This window comes from Armigeres subalbatus, chromosome 1 (genome assembly GCF_024139115.2).
Source record: "Armigeres subalbatus isolate Guangzhou_Male chromosome 1, GZ_Asu_2, whole genome shotgun sequence".
NCBI lineage: Eukaryota > Metazoa > Arthropoda > Insecta > Diptera > Culicidae > Armigeres > Armigeres subalbatus.
In genome coordinates this window covers 29,246,822-29,256,769 of record NC_085139.1, presented here as the reverse complement: position 1 = coordinate 29,256,769, position 9,948 = coordinate 29,246,822, and the positions used below count along the sequence as shown (strand labels likewise).

The 9,948-nt window shown below is 39.0% G+C and overlaps 1 pseudogene; it reads left to right on the top strand.

The window, feature by feature from the left end:
- Positions 1-1,162: 1,162 nt before the first annotated feature.
- On the top strand, positions 1,163-7,776 carry LOC134213544 (uncharacterized; annotated as a pseudogene).
- Positions 7,777-9,948: the final 2,172 nt, after the last annotated feature.

Below are 9,948 nucleotides of genomic sequence, written 5' to 3'. Positions count from 1 at the left end.
TTCGCTTCAGCGCTTAGTAGTGTATGCCGTCAGTATACTAGTTGTGGAAACACATTTTTTCTTGCTAAAAGACAAAAAAATATCTAACTTTATATCTTTCTTGTAGTTTATTCAAATCGTTTACAATTACACATGAATATAAGTTGGTCAGAATATCTGGCAAACTGATACTGATACTGCTTTTAATAACGTCGAAAATCGAAAACGTACTCTTACCCAACGCGCACTCTTGCCCCACTGCACTCTAATGATGCATTAACTTGACACAGCTATATTAAATGGGGCATATATCACAATAGATCTAACAAATGGCCGCAGTGATTGAAATACCCAACAAGAAAAAAAAACCGTTTTGGCTCGTTTGCATATTCGCTAGTTCTTGCGGACAATATTGCGATTCTTTTCTTAAATCCGCAACCTGGCGCGCCAGTTACGCGCCGGCTCCCGTGCGCCGAGTTGTGCGCCATGCGAAAAGTAAATAAAGCAATGTCAAACAGATGTGATCTTTTGGCGCGGTTTTTCACATTCGCTTTTAAGGTATGCAACATATTATTGTCCCTCGATGGATAGTTAGGCTTTGGTAGAATAAACGGGATCTTTTTATTTTTTCACATTTGCTGCTATACTGCATTTGGATCAGTATACTGTAGTAATAATTCTCATTAGGTAATCGTGTGTAATATGTGATGAAATATTTTGCATTTCCGTAATCAAGGTACCATAATATGGCAAATACCTTAGCGGCGCACAATCGAGAGAGACAGAGATGAAATAGCAAAATGCTATAAAGTCTCGAGAAGCATAATACAGTATCCGACAATACTAGCAAAAATTAGCATAATGTAAACGCTTATTAGCGATGGCAATTCCTGTTCACATTGCGCTATAATTATGCACTAGTATTTTCGGATAGTGCATTGTTTGATAGAATTAGCGAATATGTAAACGGGATACTACCTATACATAGTTTACGGGTTAGATAAAAAAAACTATGGACATTAACACAATGTGAACATGAATTGCCATGTGCTAATAGGCGTTTACATTATGCTAATGTCACGCTAGTATTATCGAATAGTGCATTTTTGCTAGAACTAGAAATTTTTTAAACGTTTCGCTGTCCTAATGTTTTAACGAATCTTTGTTTTATTTTTGCAGAATCACTTGGAAGAAAACCAGAAGAAAATCAATCACCGCATCCAATTGCTCAAATTGTGTCTGGCGTGTCAAAAATTGACGAATTACAACCAACTGCTGGAATGAAACCACCCGAAGTGGTTGCTTCGTAGATTGTGTCTAATGACGATGAGTTAACAGACGCCTGCACATCCGAACTGGTGTATGAGACAATCTCCCTACAGTCACATGCAGAAAATGATACATCCGAAAATGCCATAGACATCATAATCAACAACGCTGATCAACTAGAAGACATCGATCAGGAGTACGAGCAGGAAGGAAGTCAATCGAAAGCAGCTATTCTCGAAGGTGTTCAACCATCGATACTGCATCAAGATGAAGACGCGATTGATCCACTTGAAGGAACCGAACAGGATGAAGAGCAAGAAGAGTGTCACTCGAAAGCAGGTATTATTGAAGTCGAACGACCACTGAACCAAATGAGCCAAAATGATGACATTGAAAACCGGTCCCCGAATACCGTCCAGAAACGTAGCGCTCCGGAAGAGGTACAACTTCTTAAAAGTACCAAAAAACATGCCTCTACGGAGATGAAATTCCGGTGCTTCAGTATTAATGGGAACAAGTTCAGTGACCATCTTCTAAGCCGTTTGCGTGCACTGCAAGAATTCAAGAAATCAAATCCAAGTGTCTTCACGCCAGCGTCGATACGTATTGCCAAAACTGAACTTACGACATTAACAAACACAGTAGTGGAGCAGCTCCGCCTGATCGATACACAGATCTGGGCTGATACGATGGAGAATGTCGCAAGGCAGATTTTTGAAATTGATTTTGATTCCCAGCTTTGGATTATACAGATGACGATGGCTTTGGAGCCGGCCAAGGCTACGTGGAGTTAAAATATAAGATGATTAACCGCAATAACTACTTGAATCGATTCAAGAATACTGAAGTACAAGCAATTAACAACGCAACCAGTTCGAAGAAGAAACGCAACTCACGAGCCGGAACACTCTGTGAGTATTGGGCACATACATCCAACCAATGTGACAAGGGTACGCTTTCCCAGCTGGCTCGAGATGATCCAACCTTACTATCGGATGAATTTCTGCTACAATCGCAGGCCTATGTCAGATACACGTTGGACGAGAAAGTTCAAACGTCTAGAATGATATCTCAGCTTCCTGTGCTACGGCGAAGACAACTGTTGAACTTTCATTTTGAAAGGGCCACCGGAGTGAATGTGAGTGAGTTTCGGAAGTACTTCTCAATGAAAAGAGAAAAAATCATCCAGTACTCACTCTCTCGCAAAACTGATTCTAATTTGGATACATCGTCGACTGACCATGCGATACTTCAGTTTTTGTGCTCACTTGTGGGAGAGAATTTCAACGAATTATTGCTTCGCAAGAAGTTAGTAGATTATTTTTTTATGTTTCGAGCAAATTTTAATTAAAATTAATTATTTTAGATCGGCACCCGTGTTGATGATATCATTATTGTTGGAGGTCCGGGACCAGTCGTAGTAGCTGTAGGTAAGTCTTTGGTAATTTTTTTTTTGTAAAAATGAGATAGGATGAAGACAGCAAAATCAATACCATAGTGAAATAGCATAAGTTTACATTAAGTATTTCTGTAGGACAAAGGCAGCGTAGTGTCAGAAAAGTTATTTCTGCCTTGTCGAGTTTTGAAATGAGCAGCTAAACCGATTTCGAAACACGTTTTCCGTTCTCCAGTGAATTGATTCTTAAATATTTTTTTAACCGACTTGTTTGCTATACTGCTATACAGTGAATTGATTTTTGAAAAAGAGTAATAAAATATTTAAGCCTAGAACATTTTTTATTTGATAAAGTAAATAATTTGTCACATTTACCAATTACAAATTTTTTTTTACATGTCTCTCTATACTATACTTATTTTCGATGCTAGTATGTATAACGTTGTGCCTATTTAAATGTTATGTACCGCAAATTAGGTAATAATTATCAGAACTGGCTCCATTGAGAATGTGGATAATCTTCAAACTATTGAAGTGCAATCAAATTAATTGCACTTGAAAAGTTTAATTTAACCCTTAAAGGCGCAAGGCGATTTTTTTAGAAATCGTCGGAAATATTTTTAACGTAAATAACACTATCCAACAAAATTGAACTTTTTTTCGCTCCCTTCAACCATTTTTAATGTACTTGATAGATTTTTTTACGCTGTATTCAGGTACGTATTCAGATTTTCTGTAACACGTCCAGTTTTTGAGAAAAACGCATTTTAATTCATTGAATTTTGGTTTCTCTCCTTTGCAAAGCTTAATTTCGGCTCCTCACTTTCAGAATAAAGTTAGAATTTTGTAGAATGGGCCTTGAAGAATGCATATGGGTTGTTGTCTTTTATTTGGCAGGTACATTTGTTGTGAAAAACGGAATTTAATTCACAAATATACGTATTTTCAATGAAATTTGGATTCTGTGCTCGGCAAAGCTGAATTTCGGATCCTCACTTTGGGAATAAAGTTTGAATTTTGTAGAATAGGCCTTGCAGAATGCATATGGTTGGTTGGATGACATATGGCGCATTGATTTGTTGTGAAAAACGGATTTTTAGCTTCACAAAACAGATAAGCCGAATTTCCATGAAAATACGTACTTTTGTGAATTCAATTCCGTTTTTCACATCAATTGAACGTGCCAAATGAAATCCAACAACCCACATGCATTCTACAAGGCCCATCCTACAAAATTCAAACTTTATTCTGAAAGTGAGGAGCCGAAATTCAGCTTTGCAGAGGAGAGAAAGCAAATTCCTATGAAAATACGTACTTTTGTGAATTTAATTCGGTTTTTCCCAACAAATGAACGTGCCAAATGAAATCCAATAACTCACATGTATTCTACAAGGCCCATCCTACAAAATTCAAACTTTATTCTAGAAGTGAGGAGCCGAAATTCAGCTTTGCAGAGGAGAGAAAGCAAATTCCTATGAAAATACATATTTTTGTGAATGAAATTCCGTTTTTCACAACAAATGCACGTGCCAAATGAAATCCAACAACCCACATGCATTCTACAAGGCCCATTCTACAAAATTCAAACTTTATTCTAAAAGTGAGGAGCCGAAATTCAGCTTTGTTGAGGAGAGAAAACAAATTTCTATGAAAATACGTACTTTTGTGAATTCAATTCCGTTTTTCACAACAATTGAACGTGTCAAATAAGATTCAACAACTTACTTAGATCTTGTACGATTTCTTCTATATAATTCAAACCTCTTTCTCAAAGTTATAAACCGAAAACCAGCTTTACAGAACAGAGAAACCAAATTCCCATAAGAATACGTAGTTTTGTGAATTTAAACCCTTTTTTCTCAAAAACTGGACGTGTTACAAAAAATCTGAATACATGACTGAATTCAGCGAAGAAAAATCTTTCAAGTACACTGAGAATGGTTGAAGGGAGTAAAACACTGTTGACTAGTGTAACCATTGAAATCATTAACATTAAACGTATTTTCGGTTTGTTGATTTAAAACAACATTGCGCATTTAAGGGTTAAACACCGTTTTATAAGAACAGCTGTATTTGAACACACATGATTTGAATGTAGAAATCTACACTTCCAATTCGCATCTTGACATTTATTGAAATGTAAACAATCCTTACCTGGTAATATAGGGAAATATATAACAAGCAAGCCCAAGCCTATCCCACCTGTATTGCGTTATATATTTAAGTAGGCACATCGTTGTTATCGGTGAGTAACACGGCATACAAAAAAAAAACACGGGTGAATAAGGGACTACAACCAGTTGATACGATGGATGTCATAGTAGGCGTTATCGCGCGATGTGACGTGGTGCGATAGTAGAGGTTTATTCGGTGGTTTATTTATGATTATTATTCCTTCGCGTGGTTTTGTCACATCGCATGATCACGTGTATGCTTGCAGCCACTTTTATTCGATGATTGCTAAAACGGTAGAAATTATGTTTCAATTGATAAATACATCGACATGTAAAAATACTATTTTGGTTTACGTCAATGAAAACATGTAGAATTCTATGTAATTGAATTTTACACAACATCATTTTCAATTGATGTAATTTTTCAAATGATTGAATTTTGAGTATATTTTCATGTTCCAAATATGTGCATGGATATGAATGTAAAACTACATTATAATTTTAACTGTGTAGCGTACTGGTTTCGTGGGATCAAATCCCACCGAAGGAAGTGGGTACCCTCAAATAAATTTTCCGAACTAAATCTATCACATGTTGTGCATATTCATGATCAAGTTTCAAACATAGTACAGTAGCCGTTCGATAACTGCAAAATGTTTACTTTTCAGTTAACGAATGCCGTGCGATAACTGCAACGCATTCTAGACGTCAAACGGTTGCCAATCAACGTCAGATGCAATAAAAGTGCATCTAAATGTGCAGCGCAATGCAGCTGTCATTGAGTTTGACACCAGTTTGAAGTTTAGCGGTCCGATAATTGCAAAACTGTTGCAATTATCGAATTGCAGTTAAAAAGCTTTGCAGTTAAATGACTTGCAGTTATTAGGCAATTAGAGTAGAGTGGGGCAAGAGTACGCATTTAGTTTTCAATCGATCATGTGGCCCTTATGAAGCAAGCTTCTGCATATCAAATCAGTGTCGATGATTCATATACTCTTCCTTTATGTTACCCAGTGGAAAAAATATTGAAATTATTGAGATCCGTTTTAGTAGAACCCTTATTGCAAGACAAGTGAAAAACGCACTCTTACCCCACCGGTGGGGTAAATGTGCGCATCGGGTGGGGTAAGAGTACGCATTTATCCAATCATGTGCTTTAAGTATATATTAACACAAATAAGAGTTAATAACATTTAATTGATGTTCAATGAGTATATATTAGGGAATGTTTAAAGATTACGTAACTGTTAAAGGGGGAGGGAGTCCTAAAAATGTGCACTTTCATACGAAAAACCATTGTTTTTTATATATACAAAAAACTACAGAGGTAAAAATATATATCAGGTTTCGCGTGGCGAATACAAAGGCATTTTCCTTAAAGAAAGTCCACCAAACACGTAACATAAAATTTGGCTATTTCATCACCCCTCCCCCTATCTTACACTTTTTGTATGAATCCTCTAAAAATTGTATGGATCGCAATACATCTCGCAACCCCTCCCAGCTAAACGTTGCGGAATTTATGAATGTTTCTTTTGATTAAATGAAATTATCATTTTGATGAAATTGTGTTTTCGTACTATGTTTAGTTGTACAACAAGTCATAATACAATTTCATTATTTTGCTTCAGTGCTTTGTTCGCTAAGTCCTGTCTAACATCGAATTACTTCAACTTATCCTAAAAATTTGTGATAATTTTGAATTTTATCCCTTTTTTTTAGTTGTGGATCTTTACGCTTTGGAAGAAGTCTTATTTCGGCCGGAGATACGGGTTTGACATCATAACTTGAAGATTCATATGCGTACTTTTGCCCCACCGGTTCCTGCGTACTTTTACCCCACAGTCCCAAAAATTATTCAAGTAATGGTTTTGACTTCTTGGAAAACCAACCGGATTGGTGTTCTGTACCATAAAGTACTCTACACAATAGGTTATCGAAATGGTATAATGTTCATCTGATTGAACGTATATATGGTAATGGAATACTAGTTGCGGAAACCCAATTATTTTTAGCAAAATGACCAAAAAGTTATCTAACTACATATCTCCCTTGTCGTTTATTCAAATCGTTTACAATTACACATGATAATAGTTGGCCAGAATACCTGTCAAACTGATGCAGTGCTGCTAGTTTATCTTTTTCCATTACTTCAAAAAATCGAAAACGTACTCTTACCCCACGCGCACTCTTGCCCCACTCTACTCTAACTTTGAATGAACTGTCACTTTTAAGTTAATTTATTGAACGGCTACTCAGTAATCAGTCACTTTTAAGTTTAATTTGATTTTCATTCGCGAATCAGACCAAAGCCTTATAATGCGTGGAGCTACTCGTCAACTTACTCAGGTCTTTCCGGATGTCGCTGGTATTTGATGTTGTAGTCCTCGAACTTTCGGAACCGACCCCGGTCGATTCGGGGATAGTATTGTCGGGACTGCTGATGCCAGTTAACCGAGGAGCCCACTTCCGCCACCACCGGATAGTGATCCGAGCTGAGCTCCCGGTAAACGACTGGTTGCGAGATGTGATCGTTCATGTTGGTGATGTATAGGTCGATTGTTGCATCTACCCCGGACCGATTCAGCCTAGTGGGAGAATCGGGGCTCAGGATCGTGTAGTGGCCTTTCTTCATAGCGCTTCTCAAGATGGCGCCGTTTCGATTGCCGCAACGGTTACCCCAGGCTTGATGTTTGGCATTCAGGTCGCCAGCAATGATGTACTGACCCTGCCTGCGCGTTAGCTTGATAATGTCCCTCCGAAGGGCACCGAAGAACCATCGACGACTTTGGCATGAATTGGGCAGTATGCTGCGATGAGCGTGACTGTTCCGACGAAAGTGGTAACTTCGACACCAACGGCCTCGATGACACACAGCTGGAAGCTTGGCAACTGGCGACAGGTTATGTTGCATCGAAGAGCGATGGCCACACCACCTCCCCTGGTTGGACGGTCTAGCCTCACGATGCGAAAACCCGGAAATGTAACATTTACCTCCGGTTTCAGGTGCGTTTCAGTGATGAACGCCACATCTATTTCCTTCTTCTCGAGGAAATTCTTTAGCTCAATTGTTTTGCTCTGAAGCGAGCGCGCGTTCCAGTTAACTAGAACCACCCTACACGCAGAAAAAAACTACTGTAGAAAACAATACTACCTCATGTAGAAGGAAAAAAAAATGATTTAAGAAAATACTTTTGTACCAGAAATAATGCCAGAAATTGTATTGAATTGTATTGGAATAAAAAAAAATATATTGGAATAGAGGTTTGAGACCTTGCTATACTGGATGTTGTAACTAGCGACTCGTTAATGACAAGAATCTCAGAATACAAAACAAAATTTACTCGCGTTTCCACACTTACTGCCGGGCACACCACTAAGAGCAAGATTACCGGGCGCGAGTATTAGCCGTTTGGCACTTCCACAGTTATTAACTGCAAGGTTTCTAAGCCAAGTGACCATTTCTGCATTCGTATATCATGAGGTTAACACGTTGATACTTTGGGAAAGTCGAGAAAATGTCCAACCCAAAAATTTCCTAGACCGGATCGGGAATCAAACCCAGCCACCAACAGCGTGGGCTTGCTTTGTAGCAGCGCATCTTATTGCACGACTAAGGAAGGCGCACCACTGTAATTTTTATTATTTATTTGCTGCATGTGGAGACGTATTCTCAAAGCAATCTAGAAATGAGAGTTGTGCGTTGCAGCCAAGGTTGCAGTCGTATTGAGTTGAGTGGAGTGCTGTTAAAGACGCGAGTGAAAAATGAGTGAGAATTTTGTACGTGTTTCTTATGTAAAAAAAATGAATTTTGGCCTTAACTTTGAAACCCATAGTCCGATCTGTCCAATTTTCAATATGAAACAATGGGACATGAATTTGCGTCGAATGAAACTTGTTGCGAGCAAATCAGCTAAGAATAAGTGCCTAAAAAGTAAGGGGTCGTACACATATTACGTAAGCACTATGGGGGAGGGGGGTCGGTCAATATCTTACGCTCCATATAAATAAAAAAACATTTGTATGAAAAATATCTTACATGTGGGGAGGGGGGGTTAAAAAACCCAGAAAAATTGCTTACGTAAAAAGTGTACGACTCCTAAGGGAGAATTTTTCTTGTAAAAAATATATTTTGGCCATAACTCCGAAGCCAATAGTCCGATTCGGCCAATTTTCAATACGAAACAATGGGACAGGATTCTGCGTCGAATGCAACATTAGCATTAGCATTTAGCAGTTCGCACAAATTCGTAGGTGGTACAAGCCAAGACTATTATTGTATGAAAGTAGCATCACTTTCATCCGTTACCACAGATACTGATTTGGGAATAATCACTAACTCTTAGATGGAAGCAATGCACTCTCCAATAGTCGAGATCTGTCCTGGCCACGTCCTTGCGAATGCTGAGGAAGGGGAAGGGTGGTTTGTTGGACACATACTTAAGAAAGATGCAGAGAACTCTACGATTTCACATAGGTGCCACGGGAGGTTTTGGAATTGTGTGGAAGGTTATAACAGTAGGAATCGTTTTGGTAGAACGTGAAACACAGAAAGAACTAAGATAGGAATACAAAGTAGGAAAGGGACGAGCCTGGAATTGAACCCACGACCTCTTGCTTATAAGCCAGAAGCGGTAGTCACTAGACCGCCGAGCTCATCGATTCTGCGTCGAATGCAACATATTGCATAAATTAGTTAAGGATAAGTACCTTAAAATGAGTTAGATTAGTTTGTGCACACGTGTGTGTGTGTGTTTTTTTTTCCTAAGCAATGGAGGGGGAATCTGCTCAACAGACATCCTGGGTTGTCCAGGAAGTGCGGGGTTAGGGACCTCCACCAACAGCAAACGAGGGAGGCAGGACTACATCCCCGACCCGCTAAGCCGTTTCCATTGCTGCCAAGCCCATAGTCCCTTCGGTACAACCAGATAGTAATGCTTCAAAGGGGGGCCAGTGCACAACGCACCCTCGAGGTTAGCTGCGTGTCCTTGCAGCACCGAGCATCGTGACTCGCTTTTTTCGGAAGGTGGGAAGGGTCGACTTCTGCGCTTGCTTCCCTCTGCATGACTGGTATCAAGAATGATGATGCCGCGTGCACCCAAATTTTACCTTCTCTGCTACAGGGTTCTA